Here is a 27,700-nt window from a genome sequence, read left to right as displayed (position 1 = left end):
ATATTGTGCTGGCTAACTAAACACTTATAAGGTCCCAAAGGTGAGACCTACTGGCTATGCCAATGCTTGTTTACCTGTTGGGCATTGGCTGACCGCTACCTGGTTACTGCGGCACTAGTGAGGTTGAGACATATTTGGTGGAGTTTTAGCCAAATCAGATTCTGCCGTGCATGCCCAAGCCTAGGTAGCAATGAAGCACAGTTGTTAGTGCTGACTGAGTGTGTTCTTTCACTGTGGGGAGAGGAGTTGGCCTAACGGCTAGGGCGCTCAACCTCGGACCTGGGGATCTGGGTTCGAGTCTTGGTAACGACGCTAAACATCCTGTGATTCTGGGCAAATCACTTAATCTCCCCGTGCCTAACAAAAATGAATGTGTGTCCACATGTAACGTAACTGGTGCTATGTAAAGCGCTCTGATACCTGATTTGGGTCAAGTTCGAGTTATATAAAACTCTGCACATTTTTTTTTTAAACTGTGCTACTTTTAATTGACGGGGCTGACCCCGTTTACTCTGGTGAAAGCTAAAAACGGAATTCAAGTCGATCTTCTCATCACACAGACTTTTCAGGCAAAAAAAAGTCAACGTTTGCTGAGGCCTTCAAAATAGTTACCCAACCACACCAATGAGTGTCAATGAACATTTTTGATACAAAATAATCATGTCTAATGATCGATGCAGGCAACAACAAAAAAAAATGAATGCCGTGACAGCACGCTCGAGACCCAACCAGCACCAGACAATCGTTCTCAGGTAATGCGGTGAGAATCTGGAACTCGCGTCCCTAGGGACCCGATTCCCATCAAAATCATTAAACAACTTGGTGACGGTGCTTTGGAGATTGTTACTAACCTTTTGAACTCCTCCCTTGATCTCGCCACTGTCCCAGCTCTATGGAAACATGCCATGGTCACGCCGCTTCTAAAAAAACCTACTGTAAACCCGGATACCCTTGCCAATTATAGACCCATATCCTTGCTTCCGGCCTTCTCTAAATGTTTGGAGAGACATGTGCATTCTGCTTTAGCCATTTTTGCAGAAGAAAACTCCTTATTGCACCCCTCTCAATCCGGCTTCAGGACCGGTTTCTCTACGGAAACCGCCCTGCTCGGAGTCACGGAACATATCCGAAAACTACTTGATCATGGTCAGACGGTCGCGCTCGTGCTATTAGACCTGAGCGCGGCCTTCGACACCATTTCCCACGAAACACTCGTTAAAGAACTGTACAAACACGGTGTACGTGGTAAGGCACTGGATTGGATCCGGTCCTTTCTGACAAACCGCACCTTCCAGATTACCTCTTCACGAGCCTCATCAGAGACCCTGTCGGTACCCCATGGAGTGCCTCAGGGGTCTATTCTTAGTCCTCTGTTTTTTAATTTATATCTCAGACCCCTGGCCGACCTTGTTGAAAAATCGGGTCTCACTCTTATGAGCTATGCCGACGACTCCCAAATCATTTTCTCCCTATCCGAATCCTGTCCCAATTCCCCTTCTCTACTCAAAGAAGGACTCCTATATATTCTGAGCTGGATGACCAAAAATCAGTTAAAACTCAACGGCGACAAGACGGAGATTCTGGTCCTGGGAAAACAGCAAGATCTGTGGAATCCCGTACACTGGCCTGACCAGATGGGCGCTTTTCCCACTCCAGTGACCCACGTTCGAAATCTAGGATTTATTCTGGATAACTCCTTATCCATGAATCAACAGGCCAGTAAAGTTACTGGTCTATGCCTCACCATAGTCAAATGGTTGAGGAAAATCCTCTGGATGCTGCCTGTTTCCACACAAAAGACCGTAGTCAATGCCCTTATTACATCTAGGCTTGACTACGGCAACATTCTATATCTGGGCGCAAATAAATCTGTAGTAGGTCGACTACAGGTGGCGCAAAACGCAGCAGTTCGCTTACTATGCAATATCCCCAAATTCGCCGGAGTTTCGAACCACCGTCGGGAACTCCATTGGCTCAGGATTGAAACCAGAATCCGCTTTAAAGCATTGAACTATATGTTCAAAATTAAAGCGGGCACTGCACCTAAATATCTTCTGACCCTCGCCCACCCCTACACCCCCAAGCGTAACCTCCGGTCGCAGTCGGCAGCTTTTTTCTGTGTACCGAGGTTCAAACGGGCAAGAGTAGGTGGTAGATCCTTCGCCCATCTGGGACCAGCACTTTGGAACACGCTGCCCCCCTTCATCCGAAAGGAGGAAAATTACGCCAGGTTCAGAAAGTCTGTTAAGACCTGGCTATTTGAACAATAATAACTTTATAGCCATCACCCCTCTCCTCTGTCCTCATACTAGCTGTGTCTAGGCGCCGGGAAACCCTTCTTGGGTAGCTGTTGCGCCCTACAAATGGATAAAATAAAGAAATAAATAAATTCCTCCTTCGCTCCGTGCCATCACCTCCATCCAGATCTTCAAAGCAGACCTCAAATCTCTTCTATTCCAAAGACACTTTCAGAACTAATTCTCTCCTTCAGACCCCGCCAGGAAGTTCTTTAGTCATTGTAATTTGTCATACATATGTATATTTGTGTTTGTACATCCTGTGCTTGCTGCGTTTGAGAGTGTGTTCCTTTTGCCTGCGTTGTTTTGATTCTATGGCATTCTATTTTTCGCCAAGAAGTTCTTTAGTCATTGTAAATTTGTCATATATACTCATATATTTTAATTTGTACATTCTGTGTTTGTTATTGTCTTCCTTTTGACTCTATGGCTTTGTTTGTTCTATTCCTGTAACGTAACTGGTTCTATTGCACAGAGCTCTGACACCGTCGGGTAAAGTCCGTGCTTTATAAAAATGCATTCAATAAAATAAGTAAATAAATAAATACCTCACCTGGGTGGTTTGGGTGCTGTGCTCCCTGCTGAGCCTGAGGCCAGGACCGAACCATGAGCACGGGGTTAAAAGGAGGCCTGTTCATGGACAACTGCGCATGCGCTGGGGTTAGACACTGCTTCCCACAGCGCAGGTTAAAGAGGCCTTGAATTAGGTACGCATGCGCTGAGGACAGACACTGTTTCTTGCAGCGGAGGGCTAGTTAAAGAGGGCCTAATGGATGAACAAGTGCGCATGCGCTGAGGAGAGCGTTTGCCTCCCACGGCGGAGCGCGGAATAAGGAGGGCCTATTGCATTATCAACTGCGAGCGCTGATTAAAGGAAGGCCTTGAATTAATTACGCATGCGCTGAGGACAGATACTTCCCTGCAGCGGAGCGTGGGTTAAAGAGGGCATGATGAGTGAACACCTGCGCATGCGCAGAGGACAGACAGCCCGTTAAGACAATTCAATGACAGTGTCCGCTCGGGGACACAATGAATGAGATACAACAACTGGCTCCCGCCGCGGAGCACGAGGCGCCTCGCGCCACAGCACAGGGTGAGAGGTATTGAAGTGCAAAGCTCCTCGGTTCGGCTCCTCTATTGGGGGTAAGTGTCTCTCCTCTGCGCAGGCGCAGTGAGACTAAGCGTCCTCTGTCCAGGGCAGTTCACAGTCTGTTCCCCGTGCAAGACCCCAACCCTCTGTGATTGCTCTGCGATAGGAAGTAGTGTCTTCGTTCCGCACATGCGCAGCTGCGACGCGTGGTCCTGCGCATGCATACCTGTGATGGATGTTTTGTTCTCGCGCGCGATGGTGGCTCGTGCAGCGGCGTGAGCGCGCGCGTCACTCGGGAGGGAAGAACACACCGGGCCCCACTCCTCACAGGCAGCCGGACTCAGGCGGGCCGGGCCCCCGGTGCCCCCTCTCTCTCCCAGGCCCTGCAGCCCCCACTGACCAGCGCTCAAGCAGAGGTGAGGAGACCTCAAAGCGCCCAACCATGTGTGTGTGTTTTTTTAAATAATATTTTTATTGGATTTTAAGGTTTTTTAAAAAATATTTTTTGTTGTTTTTTATGAACAACAATAGGAGACAATGAAATCGCCATAGTCAAACAATTCCACAAAATCCCATTCCCCATGGGTGACGGCTGGTGTCTGATTGCTGGTGTTCGTTTAGGCCAGTGGTTCCCAAACTTTGTCAACCCACGGCTCCCCTGCCTTATTGGCACTTGCCTGCGGCTCCCCTGCCTTATTGGCCCTTGCCTGCGGCTCCCTCGCCTTATTGGCCCTTGCCTGCGGCTCCCTTGCCTTATTGGCCGTTGGCTGCGGCTCCCTTGCCTTATTGGCCCTTGCCTGCGGCTCCCTTGCCTTATTGGCCTTTGGCTGCGGCTCCCTTGCCTTATTGGCCGTTGGCTGCGGCTCCCTTGCCTTATTGGCCGTTGGCTGCGGCTCCCCTGCCTTATTGGCCTTTGGCTGCGGCTCCCCAATATGGTATTTTTTTGGGGCGGTGGGTGGATGTAAACCCAGCTTCCATTTTTCTCCCTGAAAATAATTGGGATGAAGCTGACAAAGGTATTATAATGATTGATGTGGGGCACACTCTTGGAAACCAAATTTGGGGAGATGGGCGAGGGATAAAAAAACGTTTTGTCATTGGCACCATTTGCATGACCGCTAGGTGTAAGAGTGCCGCTGCTGTGAATCATTATTTTTCAAGGTGCGTTGTGTGTAAAAGCAGGTTCTCTGCAAATGTTTTGTTTCGCTTTGAGGGCTACAGGACATTTTATTTCCTTCTTAAGCAGTGCTTTATTTGTGCTACTGGTTTCCAATGCTCAGCACCGGCACTTAATTTATAGGGCCGGAACTATGCATTTTTAGGTCTCGCTGGTGTTAGCAGCGCATAGCGCTACTCCAGCAAAAAACCTATTGTTGTGGGTTTCCTGGGAATGGCTGAGAGAGGGTGGATACACGCATTACCTTGGCGATTTAACCTCGAAGACCGGCTTTGCTGGCGGGCTGACTCTCCTGGGCGCTCTCGCTCACACACCCGCTCTCCCACACACACACGCGTGCTTACGCACACTCACACACCACTCACCTGGATCTTTTGTCGCGACTACCCTGGTATCTCCGCCGCATCACCTGGCCTGGATTGATATGTTATGTTACTAGAAATCCAGTAACATAACATAACATAACATAACACCCAACAGCCATGCGCCGAGACCGAGTGGAAGCGGACGCCGCGTCCCCAGCGCCTGTAGCAGCCGCCTCTGCTGACCCGGAAACACTCCAGCAGGCTCCCCACCCCCGGTACCCGGATGTGGGATTTAGCCATGGGTACGTCATTGTTCGAAGACGGGGACGCATTGTAATAGGATGAACTGAATGGGGGCAAATCAAGGTAATATCTGGGTTTTACTTGTTTCTTTTAGTTACAAGAGGATGAACTAAGGGAAGCTGTTCTGCTGGTCTTTGCTAACAAACAAGATTTGCCCAATGCCATGGCCGTAAGCAAGCTGATGGACAAGCTGGGACTGCAGACACTCCGTAGCCGAACTGTAAATAGCTATAAATTGCACATTTTAATATTCCACTATTTATTTGTTCAATTTCGTGATAGTTTTTGATCTTTGAACTCTTTGGTATCTGTTTATTTTGACCTTTTAGAGGCCTAGTTCTGCTGTCTGCCCTGAGACTGTACGGTCTTCGTAACATGAGATCGTGCTGAGCTTATTATGTCTGTGAATGCTACACAATATAAATGCAGTCTTAGTGTTTTAAAATCAGGGGCAGAGTCAGTGCAGTTCGTGTAACTTGAGTGATGGCACTTTTGTTGACTGACTGATATTGAATTGAAATACAGTTTTGATGTATTTGGCTGTGCTGGTAGAGCTTCTATGGTGTTCTGCTTTCATGATACCATGTAGCTCACATAATTAATCTGAGTGGGCTGAGGAAAGTCTCTGAATGCAAAGGTGCTTGTGTGTTTTTAGGTGTGTGTGTGTGTCTGTGTGTGCGAGTGAAATCTAAAAAATCCTTTTCATACTACTCTCCCCCCTCCACCCACACTCTTTCACCTTCTCTATGTGTGCATGTAAGAGAGCCGGATTCCTCTGTGGTTAATGGGGAAAATATGAGATAATCCTTGATAATCCTTAATCCTTGTAAATAACTTCTGTTTTATCTTCTTTCACGGTACATTTCATGTAGTGCCTTATGCTAACGTTCGTGCACTCTGCTAAATTAGTGTCTAAGACACAAGTCTGAATGTTATGCTGCCTTATGTAAAAGATTTTTCATGTCTCTCTTCAGTGTGAATGGGGTTTTGTGGAATGTTAGAACTGGTGGATGGTCTAGCATTTAGTTTGAAATGGGCATGTTGCAATAATTTCTAAAAATAAAATGGTGGTTGGAACTCATTCATAACAGCATGATCTCATAATGGTAGCTCTCCATAGCATCAAGTTTTAGCTCATCTGAGTGATTAATAAATAGTGCCAACCATATATCTAGAATTCTACAACCTACAATGACCTGAAAAATGATAGGGCTGGTTCACAAGCCTAAACTGAAAAAAGTCTTTCCTCTACAACAATCCTACTACCTTCAGCCAAAATCTTAAAATAGCAGGGAAGGCTGGTATGTGTAGGGTCAGTACAAACAAGCTGGCATGGCCCGTATTGTTCTTGCCACTTTGATGTCCTCAGCACATCTGTCTTAGTACTTCACTGTATAAACGTCATTTGAAAGCGAAGACTGCATAAACTGTGCAGTTTGTCTCTATTAATCCATAATTGCAGATTGAAAAACAAAGACAAAAACTTGAATACTTCTTTTGTTTTTAGGTCAAGCCTGGGCAGCGCATGCGCAGCTCTTCGAGGCATACTGTATTAGAGTATGGACTTGAAGCTCCAGCTGTATTTTTCATTGGCTTGTCATTGTTTTGTAAATGCGGCCTTCTGATTCATCAGTAGGCTTGCTAGTCCCTCCTTAGTACCGCCTTGTCTTCATTTGTAACCTCCTACGAGGACTGACCCTTTTGCATCTGTTACACGGTATGTCTTATTTAGTCTGTAAGCACTAATTTCTTTAATGAGTTTTTCCTACTTCAGGCACGACATGCTTTCCTGCAACGTTCAGCGTGCCATGCGCACTTTCACTTTACAAGCTGCTCAGGACAATGGCAGTCGCTTCTTTGAAGTGAAACAGATCTTGCATTTACAAGAGTTTGAGCTATTGGCATTGTTAATGACAATGCCTTTTTTTTGTGCTAGTTAACAAAACCGATCAATAAAAGGTATTATCCTTTACAATGCCAATAGCTTAAACTCTTGCATATGCGAGACCTATTGCATTGCAAATGCTTGTTTCTACTCACTCCAGCAAGCTCAGCATCACCCCGGTGCCAGCTGCTGCATGTGTTCCAGTACTGGCTCCCAGTCGGATGACGGTTACTAGGAGCAGGTGGGGGATTCCATCAGACTGGTGGCTGCGCTAGACTGACTGCTGGCACCGAGAGGCCTGGCTGCATGAAAGCGCCACCGTATGGCCCCCTCGTGCAACTGAAGTGTGCCCCTTCTGCTTCGCATTGTCTGCACAGGGCCTAGTTTTACCTGTCTGAGGAGATGTGAGGTGCCTCTTATAACCCCACAGACCTCCACTCCGCTGTGTACAGTTGTGATTCCTCCCACGTCCCTGCTAAGAGGAGATTCCTTATACTGAAGCTGTGTCAAACTACACACTCTGTCTTGTCACTGCAGTCAGTGATCAAGTTTGACATCATAGTGAACTTATAGTGCAGAGGATGTCCACTCTAGTTTTCACAAGTGCACATTCATATTTCACAGGCTTCTCGCGCAGAAGTTACCAAATGTGCATTCCTGTCGCCTGCCTCGGTGATAGAATAAAATGGGCACAAAACAGTAATGGTAGTGCGTGAGAGCTGGGCGCAAATTGTGTCTGCTTAGATATTGCAGATTTTAGCATTTAGGTGTTGGCGATAGCTCCCAGTACATATACAATGGTAAAATCAAGGGCGCCACTTATGCCGTTTTTGAGCACCAGGACTTAATGTTCTACACATTAAACACTGTTCTTAAGTAACACCTCTAACCTAAATCCTGGCAGCCCTGTCTACCAACTTGCTGACCTTGTGTGCCCCACGTAGGCCCCATCCTCCTCCCCTGAATGGCTCTGCCTGAACTCCTAATCACGCTGCTGCAGTGCTTACACATTTCCGTGCGGAATCTGAACTCCAGTTTCTCAGCTCCTGAACTGCATTACTGAAAGAATAAACAAAACTGCCACAAACACAAATCAGTGTCTGAAGCATCTTGCCCTTCACCGCAGGTATTACTTTTATTGTGTATCAGTCAGTGGTTCCCAAACTGTTTGCGGCGCCCGTGGCTACTTTTGATGGCGCACCTGGGTGCCGCGGCGCACAGATTGGGAACCACTGGTTTAGGCAGTCACACAGTCCTGTCGTTCTGCCACATACAGTCCGTGAGTGCGCACAAAATCAGGCTCAGCTGCACGGCGCGTGAGCCTGGCTGCAGCAATCCCCGTTTCCACGCTCCATTGGCATGATATTTACCTTCTACTATGTATGTCGTGCGCTTTACAAATGATTGATTGATTAGATGGGTCAAGAGAAGTAAAGAGAGATCAACAATGTGTATTGTCACAAAGAGGCATGGCAGTCCTAAAATAATTGGCGGGAGGGGAATTCCTCCTTTCGGAACTAGGGCCCTCACACCCCCAGCCAGCTAGGTGAATGAATAAAACTTTATTTGGTTACTCAAAACCATTAAATAAGACGTCAAACTTTAAGTAAACATTGTTATCATGTCAGAGGTAAAATAATGAAAGATGAAAAAGGAAAACACTTAAAAATAAATAAAAACATGATTAAAAAACTAAGTTCATTAGTCCGTTTCTTCGTAAGCTGAAATGTCTCATTGATTTAGCAGTTAGCGTCCGCTGGCCTAATTGTGCAGGGCCATCAACTTCCGGCGTGTCTGTTGAATAAATTTGCTGAACACAGCCATGTCTTTCACTGTTTCCATTGTGAATAGATAGTTGACCGCCTCCTTTATCGTTCTAATTCCTTGTCTGAGTAGAATTGGCTTTTAAATAGCGGTTACGCTCAGCGGAAAGCCCCGGGCAGCAAAACAGGATGTGAGCGAAGCTTTCTTGTTTATACTTGCATAAGCGGCATTCAGAGTGCGTTGTCTCAAGTCTACTCGTGGAGTAAAGCTCTTTAAGGGGCAGAGGGTGTAGTCGGAGCGCTAAAATCCTATTAACTGCCGCCTTGCCCACTGCTTGGATAAGGTGCGGTTTCGAGGTCTGTGCCAGCTGCGGGAGTATTAGCGATTCATGGAAGCCTCTTAGTTCCAATGCTTCCAGGTCAGTGATCCGTGAGCAGAGCCGGACTTGTCGTTTCGTTGCGCTTTTAATGGCGGCATAATTGAGTAACTCAGGGTCCCAGTTATCCACAGCAAGGTTCAGAGTTTCTTTAGCGGAGGAGAGAATATTTGACCACGGATCCTTTTCTTCTAGGAAAATGCTCTTTATGCTAGATTTCAGCGAGTTTTCTGGGGCCACGTTGTGAGATAAAAGTATTTGCTAATTGTGGCCAGTTCCTCAAGCTTTTGTTGTGTCAAGCCGAATTCGAGCCGCACCAGAGGGTTTCTGGTGCTAGAGGGTAGGTGGAATAGTTTTTTTATAGGTCGAGCAGCGGATTTTTTCCAGGGTGCTTGATAGTTTACCTGGAAAGGCCTGCTGAGCGTAATTTAATGATGGTATTAGCTTCGCCCTTAATACTCTCTGAATTGCTGTTGTCGTAGGGCTATGTAGAGTTGCATGCAGCTTCCCCAGGGCATACGAGATACTTTTCCCTTTTGCCCGTATTTTCTCTAGGTGTATTCCTGGCCGCCCTGTCTCGCAAAGCCAAATTCCCAAGTAAGTGTATTGTTGTGTGCAGTCCAACGTCCGTTGTCCTATCTTCCATTTTATCATTTTTTGTTTCGGAAAAGGACCAAATATTATTATTTTTGATTTGGCTGCATTCACGGTCAGTTTGTTTTTTGCATTGTAGATTCCCAAGGCCGTTAAGGCTTTTTGAAGCCCAATTTTAGTAGTACCAGATCATCAGCGTACTGCAGTAATTGAATCTTGGTATGGCCAAGACGGGGAGTTGCTAGTGATGCTCCCATCAAGGCTTTGCCCATGTCTGCGCTGTATAAGTTGAATAACATCGGGGCTAGTACGCATCCTTGCTTCAAGCCGCGATTGGTGTAAATTTTCTCTGAGGCTGACGTAGTTGACAGTTTAATTCTGACCCATGTGCTTGAATATAGGGATATAATTGATTTTAGTAAATGTGTGTCGATATTCCAGGTAGCCAGTTTCTGCCAAAGAATAGAGCGGTCGACACCATCAAAGGCCGCAGTGTAGTCAATAAAACAGGCAAAGATTGGGAGAGATTTTCGTGCCACTGCCTTGTAACTTAGGTATGAGAGCGCTATGATGTTATCCACTGTTGAAGCTCCTGGTCTGAACCCTGTTTGATAGAATGGCAGGAGGCCTTCCTTACTGATCCAGTTTGCGAGTTCCATTAATAGGGTGGTGGCGTAGGCCTTTCCCTCAATATCAAGGAGTGCAATCATGTGGTAGTTTTGTGGATTTGATTTCGACCCTTTCTTATAAATGGGATGCAGGAGCGACCCACGCCAAGAATCCGGTACGTTCCCTGCCAATCGACATTCGGCGTATAACACGGACAGATTTTCGGACCAAAAGTCTGTGTCTTGCCTGAAAAGGGAGCCCGGCAGGCCGTTGAGTCCTGGCGCTCCATTGGGTGTGATTTTTTAAAATATTGTGTTGACTAACTTTTTTTCCATGTGTATGAATTTTTTGGGTTAGTCAGTTGTGTTACGTTGTATAATTCTGTGTTTGAATGATTTAGGATGCCTTCCTCTTTGTATAAAAATGTCACGTGGGCTATCCAGATGTCGGAGTCAATTGAGTTCTCTCTCTGCATGTTCCCTTGATTTAGAGTATTAAGGTATTGCCAGAACTCTTGTGTTTTACTGGGACTTAACAGTCCGAAGATCTTTAGCCACTTTGCTTCAGTTTGTTTCCGTTTTTCCGCCCAAACTTGCTTTGAGTGTGATTTTGCTGTTTCCTGCAGGAGTTGTTTACCTTTAGTTTAACCGGTTTACAGGTAAGTCTTTTGTTTGATGCGCACTAGTTTTGTGCTTTCACGGATTGCAAGTATATCACCAAGGTTGTGCCTCGGGTAATAGTTAGTTTTACTTCTTTTCCCTTCTTGTAGGAGTATTACTAGATTGTGGGCAAGCTGGTCGCATTCTTTAATTATGCCCCTGTTTGTTTCCTTTAATGTGCCGTCCACCCATGCTTTTTTCCATTCCTCAAACTTATGTATAGGGCCTGCGTCCCATTTAATCCTTCTTATCAATATGTGCTGTTCAATACCGGTTGTCGATCCCAGTTGTTTAAGTGTGTAGTGGTTGTCTGCTGTCAGGTTTAAGGTTGTTATTAGAGCCACATGATCACTTTCCTTCGGCTGTGCTACTTTATACCCTGGCATTAGGCTCTGTAGCCGAGAGCTTAAAAGGATATAGTCAATTGTGGTAAGATTGTTGTAAGTTGGCGGACAGGGGTTTCCTGGAGAATCCTTTCTGAGTAGGGAGTGGGCTGATGCCAACTGATAGGCATGCAAGATAGCGTTGAATGCTTCCGTCGCGGGGGAACTGTAGCTTTCTACTGATTTATCTCCAATGTTATGTGTGTTGAAATGCCCGAGAATTATTGAGTCCATCTGGGCAAATTGTAAGAGGAGATTTTCGATGTCTTCTAATAACTCTGAGAATTTTTCCTTTTTTCCCCGTCCATTAGGGTTATAATAAACATTGATCAGTAATATAGGCAATGTGCCCTTACTTGATGAAAGGCATTTCAAAAGGCCGGCCATATACAAATTTGACGTTGTTGTAATTTCCCTAAATTGTATCTTCCGTGAGAGCCTGATATATATGGAGATGCCGCCTGACGGTCTGCCGAAGATGTTTTCTTTAAGAGCTGGTTTGTGATAGTCCGCAAATCCCCTGATCGAAACTGGTTTAATAGCCCACGTTTCTTGCATGCAGATTATATCTATATCTGTGAAGAGTTGGGGTGTTGCGGGATATTGTGTTAATTTTAGTATCCCGGCTACGTTCCAGGACATAATAGATAAGTTCTGTTTCCCAGTTGTCTCCCTTTTCTGTTTTATACCTGGTAAATCTGCCTGCCAATGCGGTGGTGTAGTCTTAATTGCAACAGTGCGGAGTTTAGGAATTATGAGCTAAGGCTCGAGGCACCCAAGACCAATCTTCATTTGAGTTGTTCTGAATTGAGCGGCTCCGGGTACCTTTGCTAATGTTTGTAGTGACCTTGAGTAACCCATTGCTTGCCAATTTTGTATTCGTTCCACTTTCACTCTCATGGAGTATAGAGAGTGTTTTTAAGGGTGGGAGTGGCAACTCTGCTTTTGAGTTCTCTCTTTGTATGTCCGGTGTTCTAGGGTCAATTTGATACTGCAAGTGGGCATATTTCAAAGGCATAGGGTATTTTATTGTCGGCAGACTCGTGATCTTTATGCCCCAATCTTCCAATAATTGGTAGTTTCTTTTTAGTGTATGGATTATGTCTGGGTTTGAAAAAAGCAGTTCTGTTGATTCGTTAGTGTCACCTGGTCCTTGCATGAAAAAGGAAACAGTGTCGATGTCAGATGACTTTATATTTTCCAGGCCTGGAATGTTCGCATAGAGTTTTAGTAGGTTGCTGCGGTTGAGTATGTCCCACTTGCCCTGTGAGGCATATTCTGGCTGGAGATCATCCTGTGTATGTGGGATATGTGACTTATGTGTCCCTTTTATGGATGAATCTTGTCTAATTAAATCCTGACGGGTTTGCCGTGACACAGCATTGACTTCGTCGTTTGCATAGTTTGCGGTGCCCGTTTTTGTTATCGGCGGCAGAACTTCGCTTGTTTCGTTTACTGCTATCTTGTTGAAGTCATTGGAGTCCTTCCAGCGTATTCTCTGGTTGTCTTCCTTTGGTGAGGTTCTGGTTTGGCTATGTAAGGCTTTATCCATTGCGTTGATTGGCGTTGGGCTGTCTCGATGTGGTACCTGGAATTCAGGCAGTGTCTGGCTGCCTGCCCGAGTAGTTTGTTCCTCATGAAGTTTGGGATGCCCGCTGGGTATTGCGGCACTTCTATCCCAATTTTTAGAGCATTGGCCTAGGCCTTCGTGCGTATTGCCAAGGGGTGGGTCAAGATTGATTTTAGTTGAATTGTTCGGCCAAATAGCTTTTCCGTCTAGGGTTGGAGGATTTTGTTGTGTGGTAGGCACAACGTTGTTTATACTGTGCATAGGGTTTTCATTCGTTTCCGGTAGTAACCACAGCCTAATTGAGCTGTTTTGGTTATGATTGCTTTTTTTTTGTTTATTTAGCTTTTTTAATTTTTTCTTATTTTTCCGGGATAGGTGGCCAGTTTCAAGGCTTGTCACCTGCAAGCTGTTTAAGTTTGCTTGTTCTTTGGCAGCGGTGCTGCATTTGTCTGTAGTTGTTTGTAGTGTCCTGCTTGCTTCAGCTGCCGACATCTTTGTGATGTCCTGCTGGGGGTCTTTACCATTAGAGTCGACAGTCGTCTGTGTCCCGGATGGAGTGTTATCTATATTTGCCGACTTCAAATTTTCGTTGCTACTATGCCTGCTGGATTCTGCTTTTAGATCTTCAATCAGTGTATTCATTATTACTGGCAGTTTTTCCATGCAGAGCAGCACCGGACAACATCCACAGTCCTGTGGCTTGAATGTGGCTGTGGTATTTGCTTGGGCGCGTTGAATTAAAGAGTTCAAGGCTTCTAGTTTGGAATCTATGCCTGATATCAGGCCGGCGACTGTGTGAAGTAGGCTTATCTGGACGTCTAACTGGTCAGCGTGCATTATGGCTGCATTTACCATTGAGGACAAGACGTCATTAATCAGTACACGGTGATGATCCAGTTTAGCCGGCTGCTTCTCCGTTATGTGGTCCGCCCCCTGGTCTTGTTGATTGTATCTAATGCCGTTATGGTCAAATCCAGGCCTAACTAGGGTTGAATGGGATGTTGCAGAGTTTTGGAGTGGCTCTGCGTATGCACTGAGCGCTGAGGTACGAGTTTCGCCAACCCCCTTATTGTGGGGCAGCCCTGTTGCCTGCTGTGCTTTAGTCGAGCCATCGGCTGGAAAAACCCTTTGGGTGTCCCAGGTTTGTTGAGTTACTAAAGCCGGCGTTGTTGTTAGGCAAGGTCGGTGTAGTTTTTGTATGAGTTTTTGTATGAGCTGGTAGGCCACCCGGTGCTATGATTATTTTGGTGATAGCGGGGTTGCTGGGCCCTGCCAGACTTTTAGTATTTTGGAAAAAACTATTTCAGAATTCTAAAGGCAATTAATGAGTTCTGTCGTGTGATCAGATGGTAACCAAGTAGTCCAACAAATGCAAGTTTGTATCCCACCGCTGATCCACCACTGTGAGAAAGTGGCTCTATATATACTGGACCAGAATAAGGTACAGTGTGTATAGAGTCCACAGACCCCAGAGGTATAATGTAAATGTAAATGTAATTTGTACTTGTAAAACGTACTAATACCCCAACTGGGGTGTCCTGGCGCTGTAATTCGTACCACTGTGGAACCCTTCCTGTCTTTTCCCTGTTAAATGCCCACTCCTGGGCACCCCCAAGGTGAAGCCAGGCATCCGAGCGCTGTTGGGGCCGTTGCGGAGATTTGCAGAGTTGGACCCATGATTAGAATAGGCACAGAGGCGTGAATTATCAGGTCTGAGGAAATTGAGCCCAAGACCCGCGAGGCGGGAATTGAACCCTGGTCCCGGGCCAGACCTCTGCATCAGGGTCTGCCGCTCTAACCATTGAGCTACACTTCTCCTTAACAGAGGTTGAAGCCAGGTGTGACCTTACTCTCTAAAGTGGTAGCTGGGTCGAGCAGAAAGGCAGTACCAGAGGACAGTGTAAAGCATTTGTTGTACACACTCAGTCAGCAAGGGGTTTCACACACTCAAGGACTGAACTCCAGGCCAATTGTTTTTATATCAAAAGATATAGTTGTTTTATTTTTAGAACCAACAGGTATAAAAATATACTTTTCTCGATATGTGTTCTCTCATGTAATTACTTTGCAAAGAGGCAATAAACTTGGTAGACACAATAGGTACAGGGGTTGCAGTAGGCACCACAATTCTAAATACAATTTAGCATTGAGCTCAATGGGTTTTTCTACATAAATGCAGCTAATAACTTTATCGATTACTTTTGTAATCCCAGGACTGGATCCTAGATTCAGTCTTGGGGTCTAAGCTGGAAACAGTTTAGCAAAAACGATTTGGCTATTGCAATGATTTTGAAGAAATATAAAGCTATTTAAAAAGTTTACACGTAGAAAACTTTCAATGAAAATCTGGCAATGTTATCCAATGGGAGTAAAATCAAGTTACTTTTGTAATCCAGTACTGGGCTCCTAGGTACAGCACTGGGGTCTCAACTTCAAACAGGTAAGTAATTAAGTTTCAGTATTCGGTATGATTTCTAAAGAATATTTCAAGTTTTCAAAAGTAGACACTTAGAAGAAATTTAACAGAAAAGCACACAATGGAGTCCTATGGCGAAAATTCAAGTTACTAGTAACCCCGGCTGGGATTACTTCTGCGGTTCAGTACTGGGCTACAAGATGCAGTACTGGCTTCTCTCCTGAGCACAGGTGAGTACATCGGAATTCGGAATGCAGTTGATTTTATGGGAATATTTTAAGTTTCCAAAACTTCACACTTAGAAAATTTCTCGAGTCAACCCAGTCTATGTTATCCAATGGCAGGTAAGTTAGTTACCGGTTTCCAGGTGAGTACTCGACTGGTGAGGTTAGGGTTCTGGGCATTGACTCGGGGGTCCACCAGGGTCAGGTAGGTTCAGTTCGTTCACCCGCAGCGGCACAGGGGCAGCCGGGTGCAGGGGTAGTTAGGCTACCTCAGGTTGGTGGCTTCTGACTAGAAGGCCACGCGACTGTGGGAGCTGGGCTCCTGGTCACTTGCTCAGGGCAAATGGGGAAGTAGGATAGGGTACAGGTTGCACTGTCAGGGGCACTCGGGCAGCTGGGTGCTTTTGTTCCAAAAACTCATGTTCTTGATTGTTCATGTTTGTCAGTAGTTAATTAAACACGCCCAGGGGTTTTATCTCTTCAGTGACACAAGCTGCAAAAAAGGTTTCTTTGTCAGTGCAACAAAATATGAATGGCCGACGAGCCTCTGTCTGTCAAAGAATGGAAGGGCTGGGGAACTGTCAGTCATCTCACTGCTAAGCAGAGCAGTGTCATGCTTCACCCTCCGTCAGGCCTCTGATTTTAACCAACATTGCTTAGAACACTGGGACTTTAGAGCCCACCCTTTTAATGAGAAAAACAAAACTACAAGTCCCATAGGCAATAGTGGTGGAGTGTGTCACACATGACCTGGCGCAACATCCGATTCAGCATATCCAGTTCCATTTTGACACAATATTGAATTTATATCCGTTGTTTTTATGGCAATGAGTCAACAGAATACTAAAAACGTGTCTTTTATTTTCAGGGTCAATTAAGTAATCGTCTCCAGCTTGGAAGCTCAGTTAATTCTTCAGTATTTGTCATTGATCTCCACGTGTGGCTGGTTTGGGTCTGCCCCTGCTTCATTCCCGATAACTCGCACAGGTAAGGAGCTTGTAGCAGCAACATGATAACCCCATACTCGTCTGTAAGAAGTGCGCTCTGAGGCAGGTATTCGATCATTTTTGTGAAACAAGCAAGCACCAATATTTACTATGTACATTTGTTAAAATAAAACACAATCAAATCACAGTATACTGTTCCAGAGGTTCAGTCCCAGAGACATTATCTGTAACTGAACGCAGTCACCCTAGGAAGCATGTGCTTTTAAGTCAAGTTGCGTTCACTCACCTGAAGGTGACATGCTTCATCATTGGGCAATACTCCTCACCAGGCCGGCGCTACAATGCCTGGTGGGCACCACAAGAGGGCACTTTGTCGGAGATCTTTTATTAAGTACGCCGGAGGAGCATAGTACAACAGAGGATGTTTGTGTCATAAGATGTGAGATTGGTGAAGTCTGAATATAAGATCAACTATCAGCCAGTTGCCGCAATATAGTTAATGTGATCATCCTGGTCCATGTTGAGATTAAAAACAGTGGCAGTTAAATTGAGGAACTACTTGCCCCTATCACTGTGTGAAAGTGTCGATCACCTATGGACCTGCTGGTAAGCTGGGGTCTATACTTCAGTTAAACATTTTCATGCCTTGTGTAGTCATGGAGCAATCTGTTGGCATTTCATCAACACCAAATATGGGAAAACAGGTAAATGTGACCTAATCTTCTCCACAGCATGAGGAGCTCTGTAACTCAAAGCCCTGCACTGTGCATAGGTGATAAGGTGCCTATTAACATCTTACTGCCACAGGTGAGCGCTGTCTTACAGGGTGCACTAGATACGGTAACCCTCTTAAACTTCAGGACATATTGACTTATCCAATAGCAAGGACGCCGCATCAGAGGGAAACTGGTTTGAAAAGCACATGCTTCCTAGGGTGCCTGCGTTCAGTTAGAGGTAATGTCTATGGGACTGAACCTCCAGAACAGTATACTGTGAGTTGATGTATATGAAGAATGTTTATACTGGACTGTCATTTTCCTGGACTTTTCATGTGATATGTAAAATAAAACACAACACACCAACAAATCTATCATACATTTAATGCAAAATTAGCAAAAGGCAGGGGGTCCTGATGTTACCTGAGCCCAGGCGTTGCCTGTTAAACATATGGGAACCAAATGACCTTACACGTTCAGGGCAGAGTTGGGCTACAATGGGTATGATGGTGGCCAAGAGAAATATAGCACAGAGGTGAGGAAGAGCAGAAAGACCTGCTCTAACAGCATGGAGTAACGACATGGACGCAGCCATGATTGCGGAGAGGGTGGTGTTCAGTAGCAGGGGTTGTCCAAGAAAATGGACCAAAATTTGGGGGGTGTGGAACAAATACAGAGGAAATATTTGAGAGCCGCTACCGGACCAAGATCACAGCAGTACGGATTCAGAAGAAGACTGAGGTCCATAGTATAACTGTACAAAGTTCACTCCCGAATGCTATAAAAATGTACACTTCTGAATTTATCTTAATAGAAAATGTCTCTGATGGTAAGATACAATGCTCAGCTATATGTTTGTGCTTGAAACGGTTACACTGTGCTAACAGACAAAAACTAATTCAATTTTTGTTTGCAAAAGGCCAAGTAAACTAACAAGTGACAATTATCTTTGCAATGGACGAGAGCATCCACCTTAAAGCAAGTTGGAGTATATAATGCTAATGCTACACAATGTATTTTTTATAAACTTTTCTCCTAATACAAGTCAGTGAAACATGAACACATGATAGAAACAGTTACTGAAACAACACTAATGAGTAGGAGGCAGGATCTTCTCTCGAGTGGATTGTGAGGAGTCTGTGAGGTGCAGATAAAAGATAAAATGACAAGCTGCAGAATTCACTGTTTTCTAGAAATAACACTTCTGTTTGTCAATATTCAATTTACTACAAGATGCAGGAAAGTGTGCAGATGGACATTGTGAGAAGTTGGCCTGGTAGGGGATGTTTCCAATTCTGGAACCACCTACTACCTGACCAAACAATCCCTTATGGTGTCTGGTTGTAAGTCAACCTTATTAGACAAGCTATCCTAGGGGTAGCATGGACTAAGCAGCCTAAAGGCTTAACTTAAGAGGTCATGTTAAGCGAGCTGTTTTACCACATACAATCCTGTAATACCAAATGAAAGGACACCACACAAGTATATATTATAAAAATATATGTGTTTATTACTAAAAACAATCCCCAGTATTCTTTATGAATAAAGGGGCACAAGCGTTAAATCAAAAGCACTGTTTAAACATACAAAGTTGCACAATTATGGATGAGGGTAGGGGGCCACTCAAACCATATACTAAACAAGTGGTATAAGAGAGGCCACTCGAACAGTGGTTAGGCCTAGGGCCTAGGGAATCGCTGGGAGCAGTCGGGACAAGCAATGCTGAAGTCGGGAATGGCCCTCGGGATTCGGGAGATGTGCGGAAAGCGCACGCATGCACCAATGTTAACCAATGGTGCGTAAAAGTCAAATAGTTAAAGTTTAAGGACACTTCCGCTGAACCTAGAGGAACAAAACTTAACACACAGACCCTAGAGGTGTGCACCAGTGTGGGAACACCGGCGGAGCAAAGTTACCTCACCCACAGGAAGTGGGTGCACAGGGTCGAAGTGGCGTCGGGTTTTGACACGCAGGCTCTTGGTGCTTGAAGCTGAAAGGGCTGCAGGCAGGGTGAAGACGAAGTGTCCGGTGGAGTCCAAGAGTGGACTCAAGTTGTAGAGTACCTGAAAGCAGAGGGGACAGAGTCTGGGTCACTCAGCAGTGACCAGGGTGGAACCAGGACGGAACCAGGCAATGTCGGGCGCAATCAGGTGGTCGTCGAGGCGCTTCTCTTCGCTGTCACGTGGGCTCTGGGGCATCTGCGACGTCCAGGAGCAGGTCACGATCTGTCCCACGCAGGCTCTCACCGTCGGTGCAGTCGGCTTCCGGTTTGGAGCAAACAAGCCTTGGTAAGAGCAATCCACGCGGGATTGGAAGATGGCGTCTCACTCGGACCGGGAAGGTCAGAGTCGGGGCTCCCTTTCAGGGGAGCTGGTGTGGATCTGGAGCAACCAGAATCACGAGTCTTCTTTTGTAGTTCGTCGGCACAGGGACCACAAGCCAGCTGGCAAGTGACCGGGCCAACGCGTTGAGCCAAATCGTGCCAAAGGGCCCCACGCAGCACTCGTCGAGTGTGGAGGGCTGAACTTCGGCTCAGGAGTAGCTCAGGGTGGGGGCTTCTCAAACCCCGGTGTACAGCTTCGAGGGTCACTCGTGGGCTGCACGGTCAGCGTCTCGTGGTCACTTCAAGATGGCGTGCCCCACGCTTCCGGTCGCCTCCACGGGTCTCAGCTTTGCAGGGACTGTGGATCGGGCTGTTAGAAGCTGGGCAGGCTTGATCTCGTCGATCTCAGTCGCTCGAGTTCCGGCGGGAACTGCAACTAAGTAGACGTCGAGGGCTGGATGGTGCCTGCTGCTGCAGGGTGGTCACTCCTTGACCACAAGGGAGATTCTTCGGGCTTCCACGTTGAGATGGAGGGCGAAGGGTCCAGAATATCGTTTCAAATGTTTCTTCCAGGAAATCTGATGTGCATTGGCACTGTTCCCACTCTTATTCGAATCTGGTGGGCGTGATTACCTGCTAGGTCCCCTCCTATGGGTGGGACCCAGGAAGTGGGTGGATACACCCCCTTCCTTTGATCCAGGCCGCCCTGGCACGAGGGCTGGAGTGCCCCAGAACCGGTTTGGCCGGATTATGCAAGGGGCAGCCTTGTGCGCCCCAGGCAGTGTCTGGTTTCTTTCAAACCTCCCTGCTACAATACACTATCTCCTGTCTGGAGGGCGGTGACACCCTCCTGTGACAGGAAACCCTTTGTCCAGGACCCCCTTGACTGGGTTTCGGTCAGCTCCAGGGGTCCAGACATTTGTCTGTGGCAGAGGCATCCATTTTGTGGATCTTAAGGCCTTTGGAGAAATCAACCGCATTAAAGTGAAGTAACATGTCTTACCCCTCTAGAGGGGTGGAATGCCATCCCCGTCGCCAGAACTGGCGAGGGGATGGTATTCCAAAGCGTATGACACCTTACACGACATGTTTTGATAAAGCCAAACCAGAGTTGCTAAATAACCGCGAGGATTATAAGGCACTTAATAGTATATGGTATGGCATTATCCTGAAACAGCTTAGGGATTTGTTCCCGACGGCTGCAGACAGGCTCAGCTCATGCTAGAGCTCCATCTCACATAAAAACCATGCACCCAGCCTCCAGGATTGGTGAGGCCTGTCTATAGGAGTGGCTCACAGGTTTACATGTGTCCAGATATAGGTTTAGACATAGGTATACTATATCTAAGCAAGGGGTGTGTACACCACCTTACCCCAGCTGAGTGATCAGCCAGTTGTGTCAATTTAAGAACCAGCCAGGGGTGGCAAAAGATATGCTGCAGCCCCTGGTAGGCCTTAGTGGCTCCTATGCCCTGTGCACCTATAGTGCATTCTACAGGGGCTGACAAGGAGTCCATTTCCAATTGGTATGTACCTAGGGTACATGGAATCCATTTTACAGAGAGAGCAGATGGCCTGGGGCCCTGATTAGCAGGGAACCAGGTCAACTAAGTCAAAAAACCAGCTAAACACAGGAAAAAAATCTGGGGTAACCATAGTCAGGTAGCCACCTTCCTACATAACCCTCCCCCAAACGAAAGGAGATAAGGCTATCCTTGGCCAGGTAAGCCTATATTGCCTGAGTGGCCATATAAGGAAGTACCTGCACTAGCATGGGTACCCCCTGTCTCATGGTCCACTAAGCAGTCCCTCACCCTTTGGGTATTAGAGGGTCTCCACCATAGGGAATCACTACCTTGGGTGTGTTTATGCAAAGGTAAAGGCTGGTTTGGATATGGAGTATTGAAGCGAGGCTCTACTAATTTAGGGCTTAGCTTCCTCCAATTATCTTCCACCAAGTGTGCCTTTCTCTCTTTAACTGAGTTGCACTGTGCTCTCAGGGTCAACCTCTGGCTACCTAAAGCTGGAGGCTGGGTCCCTCTGTTTGGCTTGCTGGAGGGACAGTTCAGGTTTGGGCCCCTTGGGTCCCAGGTTTGGCTGTGCCCAACAGAATCCATCTGTGGGAGGTCCCTAACTGTTTTTAAGGGGGCTCCCTCAGGAGTTTTTAAAGTTTTCACCTTACTAGGGCTACTAGTTTTGGTGCACCTAATCTTTTGATGGGGGTGCTTTATTTGACAGGGGGCCCTCTGGGTCTCACTGTCCTTCTTGTCCTCTGCAGCCCTGGGCTGGCTAAGGCAAGGTAGAGAGGGGCAGGTTACCTGCTCCAGACTGGGTCCCACCTGAGAAGGGTCCACTGACATCAGAGGTTCTGTCAGGCTAGGCCCAACCACCTCTGGGGCAGCTCCTTCATCAGGGGTAAGATCAGTTCCCTGAGGAGGCTGATCCTGTCCTAAAGTCTGGTGAGGGGGAGATTTCTCTTCCTCCTCCATGCTCTCAGTTTGTGTGGAGTTATCCATCATTTCAGGTTTCACAACACACGTGTCAGTTTGAGTTTGGGCTGTGGCCATCACAGCCCCACCAACCTTTTCAGGAGGAGACTCAGTTTGGGTTTCTGCTGTTATCATAACAGCTTTGCTATTCTGTTCAGGAAGAGCTTTTGCTAAAGATGGGGCAGGGAGTATCTCCGCCCTACCAACCTTTTCAGGAAGGACATCTTGAATTGGGGCTGTAGCCATTACAGCCCCACTAACCTTTCCATTGGAATTTACCATTCTAGAATGGATTTCCTGTTCAACCCCAGCCCAGGCTGAGATTTCTAAATCATTACCCAGTAGACAGTCTACAGGCAAGTTTGGGGACACTGCCACTCTCTTTGGGCCAGTGACACCTCCCCAGCTGAGACTTACTACTGCCATGGGATGATTTGTTTGGATGCCATCAATGTTTATTACCTGGTATGTGGCACCAGGTAAAAGTTGCTTAGAGGGGACTATGCCATCAGCCACCATGGTGATGCTAGCCCCTGTGTCTCTAAAAGCTTCAACTCTTAAACCATTGATGATGGGTTCTTGTCTATACTTGCTCAAAGTATTTGGGCAAGCAGAGAAGTTGGCAAACCCCATGCCAGCCTCATAAACAAGATCATTGGGTGATGGGGACCTGGATAGGCCAGGGTCCACCTGATTTCCAAAAGTAAACCCACCCAGATTCCTGGGTGTGCTTCCACTTCCTGGGGGATTACTGCTGACAGTAACAGGAGGTGTTGAAGCTGGCTTTGGAGGTATATTTTCTTTATTGTTATTCTTGGGACAACAGCTGTCTGTTTTGTAATGCCCCACCTGTTTACAGGGATAACAATAGGGTTTTTTCTCAGTTGAAGAAGTGTCTTGGGACCCACCCCCATCCTTGGAGTTTTGGGGCCCTGGGGAAGTCTTTTCTTTACTTTTATCCCCACCCTTATCTTGAGGCTTGGTAGACTCCTTCTTCTGGTTACTGTCCTGATTCTTAGGCCTAATCCTGGTTCTGACCCATTTGTCTGCCTTCTTTCCCAATTCTTGGGGAGAGGTCAGATCAGAGTCTACCAGGTGCTGGTGTAAGAGCTGGTTCTGACAATTACTTAGGATCTGCTCCCTCATAATCAAATTATACAATCCTGTAAAGTCATGTACTTTGCTGCCATGTAGCCAACCCTCCAGAGCCTTAGTAGCACAATCTACAAAATCAGTCCAGTCCTGAGTCTGTGTCTTCTGGGTGTCTCTGAACTTGAACCTGTACTGTTCAGTGGTTAAGCCAAACCCATCTATCAGAACACTCTTCAGGACTTTGTAATTGTTTGCATCCTCATGTCTGACAGTGAGGAGCTTGTCCCTCCCTTTCTCTGAAAAGGAGTACCATAAGATTGCTGCCCACTGTTCCTCAGGAACCTGCTGTACCATGCAGGCTCTCTCAAGAGCAGTCATCCATTTGTGGATGTCATCCCCTTCTTTGAAGGGGGGCACAATCTTTGTCAGGTTTCTACTATCATAGGACCTGGGTTTCTCTTTAGGAATATTGCTGCCACCAGTGGCATCTAAGCCACACAATTTTTGCTCTCTTGCCAAGGCAAGTTTAGCTTGAGCTAAGGTAAGCTTAGCTTGACTCAGGGCTACCTCCTCTCTCTCTATCTGGAGTCCGACAGCCCTCATTCTAGCCCTATGCTCAGCTTTCTGAGAAGCACTCATGCCTCTCTCTGATTCTCTGGAGGCACTAGAAAGATGAGAGTCCCCTGAGGGAGATCTCACTCTTCTGTTGCCTGGGAGAATCATATGTTGGGTTCTGGGGAGGTGCTGGCCCTCTCCATTCCCCAGTAGGTCCAAGTTGGCCTGGCTAAGCCTACCAACTGGAACCTGGCTACCCTGATCCTGTACTTGTGAGTCCCCACCATCTGAGTCCTCATCCAAGTCATCATCATCCTCCTCTTCAGGGGGATCAACTACAGGGGGGTTCCCTCCAGTTCCTGTATCTAGGGAAGCTGCTTTTGCCTTCTCTAAGTCATCCTGTTCTAGGATTTCTACCAGGATTAGGCAGGTGGGGCTTCTGCCCCTTTTTAACCCTCTTGCTTTGCACAAGGCAATCAAGTCTCTGCGGGTTAGTTTGTCATATCCAAAAGTTGCCTGGGTAGGGTCAACTGTCACAGGAGCAGACCCTGAGGCTTTTCCTGTGTCAGACATGGTTACTAGTGAGGTGTAAGTGGTGCACTTACCTACACTAAGTGTTTTCCTACTGTACCTTGCTAGTTAGTTGTAGTCAGGGTGTGCTAATCCCTTCAACCTACAACTACTAAGTTCAGTAGAACTTAATATGCTAAGCTTTTGATTTTATATGTACCTAGAGGTACTTGATGTGATCTTTCAATTTGATATAAAGATTGCAATGGTAAAACAACAGCAAGCTCAAATCCGCACCGCTGCTCACCAATGTGAGAAGTTGGCCTGGTAGGGGATGTTTCCAATTCTGGAACCACCTACTACCTGACCAAACAATCCCTTATGGTGTCTGGTTGTAAGTCAACCTTATTAGACAAGCTATCCTAGGGGTAGCATGGACTAAGCAGCCTAAAGGCTTAACTTAAGAGGTCATGTTAAGCGAGCTGTTTTACCACATACAATCCTGTAATACCAAATGAAAGGACACCACACAAGTATATATTATAAAAATATATGTGTTTATTACTAAAAACAATCCCCAGTATTCTTTATGAATAAAGGGGCACAAGCGTTAAATCAAAAGCACTGTTTAAACATACAAAGTTGCACAATTATGGATGAGGGTAGGGGGCCACTCAAACCATATACTAAACAAGTGGTATAAGAGAGGCCACTCGAACAGTGGTTAGGCCTAGGGCCTAGGGAATCGCTGGGAGCAGTCGGGACAAGCAATGCTGAAGTCGGGAATGGCCCTCGGGATTCGGGAGATGTGCGGAAAGCGCACGCATGCACCAATGTTAACCAATGGTGCGTAAAAGTCAAATAGTTAAAGTTTAAGGACACTTCCGCTGAACCTAGAGGAACAAAACTTAACACACAGACCCTAGAGGTGTGCACCAGTGTGGGAACACCGGCGGAGCAAAGTTACCTCACCCACAGGAAGTGGGTGCACAGGGTCGAAGTGGCGTCGGGTTTTGACACGCAGGCTCTTGGTGCTTGAAGCTGAAAGGGCTGCAGGCAGGGTGAAGACGAAGTGTCCGGTGGAGTCCAAGGGTGGACTCAAGTTGTAGAGTACCTGAAAGCAGAGGGGACAGAGTCTGGGTCACTCAGCAGTGACCAGGGTGGAACCAGGACGGAACCAGGCAATGTCGGGCGCAATCAGGTGGTCGTCGAGGCGCTTCTCTTCGCTGTCACGTGGGCTCTGGGGCATCTGCGACGTCCAGGAGCAGGTCACGATCTGTCCCACGCAGGCTCTCACCGTCGGTGCAGTCGGCTTCCGGTTTGGAGCAAACAAGCCTTGGTAAGAGCAATCCACGCGGGATTGGAAGATGGCGTCTCACTCGGACCGGGAAGGTCAGAGTCGGGGCTCCCTTTCAGGGGAGCTGGTGTGGATCTGGAGCAACCAGAATCACGAGTCTTCTTTTGTAGTTCGTCGGCACAGGGACCACAAGCCAGCTGGCAAGTGACCGGGCCAACGCGTTGAGCCAAATCGTGCCAAAGGGCCCCACGCAGCACTCGTCGAGTGTGGAGGGCTGAACTTCGGCTCAGGAGTAGCTCAGGGTGGGGGCTTCTCAAACCCCGGTGTACAGCTTCGAGGGTCACTCGTGGGCTGCACGGTCAGCGTCTCGTGGTCACTTCAAGATGGCGTGCCCCACGCTTCCGGTCGCCTCCACGGGTCTCAGCTTTGCAGGGACTGTGGATCGGGCTGTTAGAAGCTGGGCAGGCTTGATCTCGTCGATCTCAGTCGCTCGAGTTCCGGCGGGAACTGCAACTAAGTAGACGTCGAGGGCTGGATGGTGCCTGCTGCTGCAGGGTGGTCACTCCTTGACCACAAGGGAGATTCTTCGGGCTTCCACGTTGAGATGGAGGGCGAAGGGTCCAGAATATCGTTTCAAATGTTTCTTCCAGGAAATCTGATGTGCATTGGCACTGTTCCCACTCTTATTCGAATCTGGTGGGCGTGATTACCTGCTAGGTCCCCTCCTATGGGTGGGACCCAGGAAGTGGGTGGATACACCCCCTTCCTTTGATCCAGGCCGCCCTGGCACGAGGGCTGGAGTGCCCCAGAACCGGTTTGGCCGGATTATGCAAGGGGCAGCCTTGTGCGCCCCAGGCAGTGTCTGGTTTCTTTCAAACCTCCCTGCTACAATACACTATCTCCTGTCTGGAGGGCGGTGACACCCTCCTGTGACAGGAAACCCTTTGTCCAGGACCCCCTTGACTGGGTTTCGGTCAGCTCCAGGGGTCCAGACATTTGTCTGTGGCAGAGGCATCCATTTTGTGGATCTTAAGGCCTTTGGAGAAATCAACCGCATTAAAGTGAAGTAACATGTCTTACCCCTCTAGAGGGGTGGAATGCCATCCCCGTCGCCAGAACTGGCGAGGGGATGGTATTCCAAAGCGTATGACACCTTACACGACATGTTTTGATAAAGCCAAACCAGAGTTGCTAAATAACCGCGAGGATTATAAGGCACTTAATAGTATATGGTATGGCATTATCCTGAAACAGCTTAGGGATTTGTTCCCGACGGCTGCAGACAGGCTCAGCTCATGCTAGAGCTCCATCTCACATAAAAACCATGCACCCAGCCTCCAGGATTGGTGAGGCCTGTCTATAGGAGTGGCTCACAGGTTTACATGTGTCCAGATATAGGTTTAGACATAGGTATACTATATCTAAGCAAGGGGTGTGTACACCACCTTACCCCAGCTGAGTGATCAGCCAGTTGTGTCAATTTAAGAACCAGCCAGGGGTGGCAAAAGATATGCTGCAGCCCCTGGTAGGCCTTAGTGGCTCCTATGCCCTGTGCACCTATAGTGCATTCTACAGGGGCTGACAAGGAGTCCATTTCCAATTGGTATGTACCTAGGGTACATGGAATCCATTTTACAGAGAGAGCAGATGGCCTGGGGCCCTGATTAGCAGGGAACCAGGTCAACTAAGTCAAAAAACCAGCTAAACACAGGAAAAAAATCTGGGGTAACCATAGTCAGGTAGCCACCTTCCTACAGACATACCTAAATAAAATGGTTCTGGGCCCTAATAGAATCATGTAACTTTGCAGGCATATTAAGGCGAACACTCACATCAAATTAATATAAATTAATATAAGAATATTGTGTAATTTGGTAATGTAATATATCAATGCACGTTATAAATTTCATGTATAAACAATTATCGGTATTAAAGAAACCAGTATATCCAGTTATGCTTTCTCAATTCCTTCTTCCTAGAGGCCACCACTGCTGCTATCCAGCTGTATTCAGCAGTGTCACCTGTGACCTGGAATCCTGCACTTAATCAATACCAAAGGTCGTCAATGCTTCTAGCCAACTCTGGTCACTGGTGCCACTCGCACCCACACCACCCTTGG

At 46.9% G+C, this 27,700-nt stretch overlaps 1 protein-coding gene across 3 annotated transcripts in view; it reads left to right on the top strand.

Moving 5' to 3' along the window:
- Positions 1-3,339: 3,339 nt before the first annotated feature.
- The window catches only part of LOC144805830 (uncharacterized), a 50,377-nt gene continuing 26,016 nt past the window's right edge, over positions 3,340-27,700 (top strand). The window contains exons 1-3 of one of the 3 annotated variants that reach the window (XM_078672309.1): positions 3,340-3,440; positions 5,267-5,392; positions 16,521-16,639. The gene's annotated coding sequence lies outside the window, so the exon portion shown is untranslated. Of the gene's footprint in view, positions 3,441-3,638; positions 3,804-5,266; positions 5,393-16,520; positions 16,640-27,700 lie in introns of those variants that run through there. The other 2 variants (XM_078672308.1, XM_078672307.1) reach the window with 2 other exon arrangements.

Source organism: Lissotriton helveticus, assembly GCF_964261635.1.
Source record: "Lissotriton helveticus chromosome 1_1 unlocalized genomic scaffold, aLisHel1.1 SUPER_1_unloc_29, whole genome shotgun sequence".
In the NCBI taxonomy this organism is placed as follows: Eukaryota; Metazoa; Chordata; class Amphibia; order Caudata; family Salamandridae; genus Lissotriton; species Lissotriton helveticus.
This window is presented reverse-complemented; position numbering and strand designations above follow the sequence as displayed.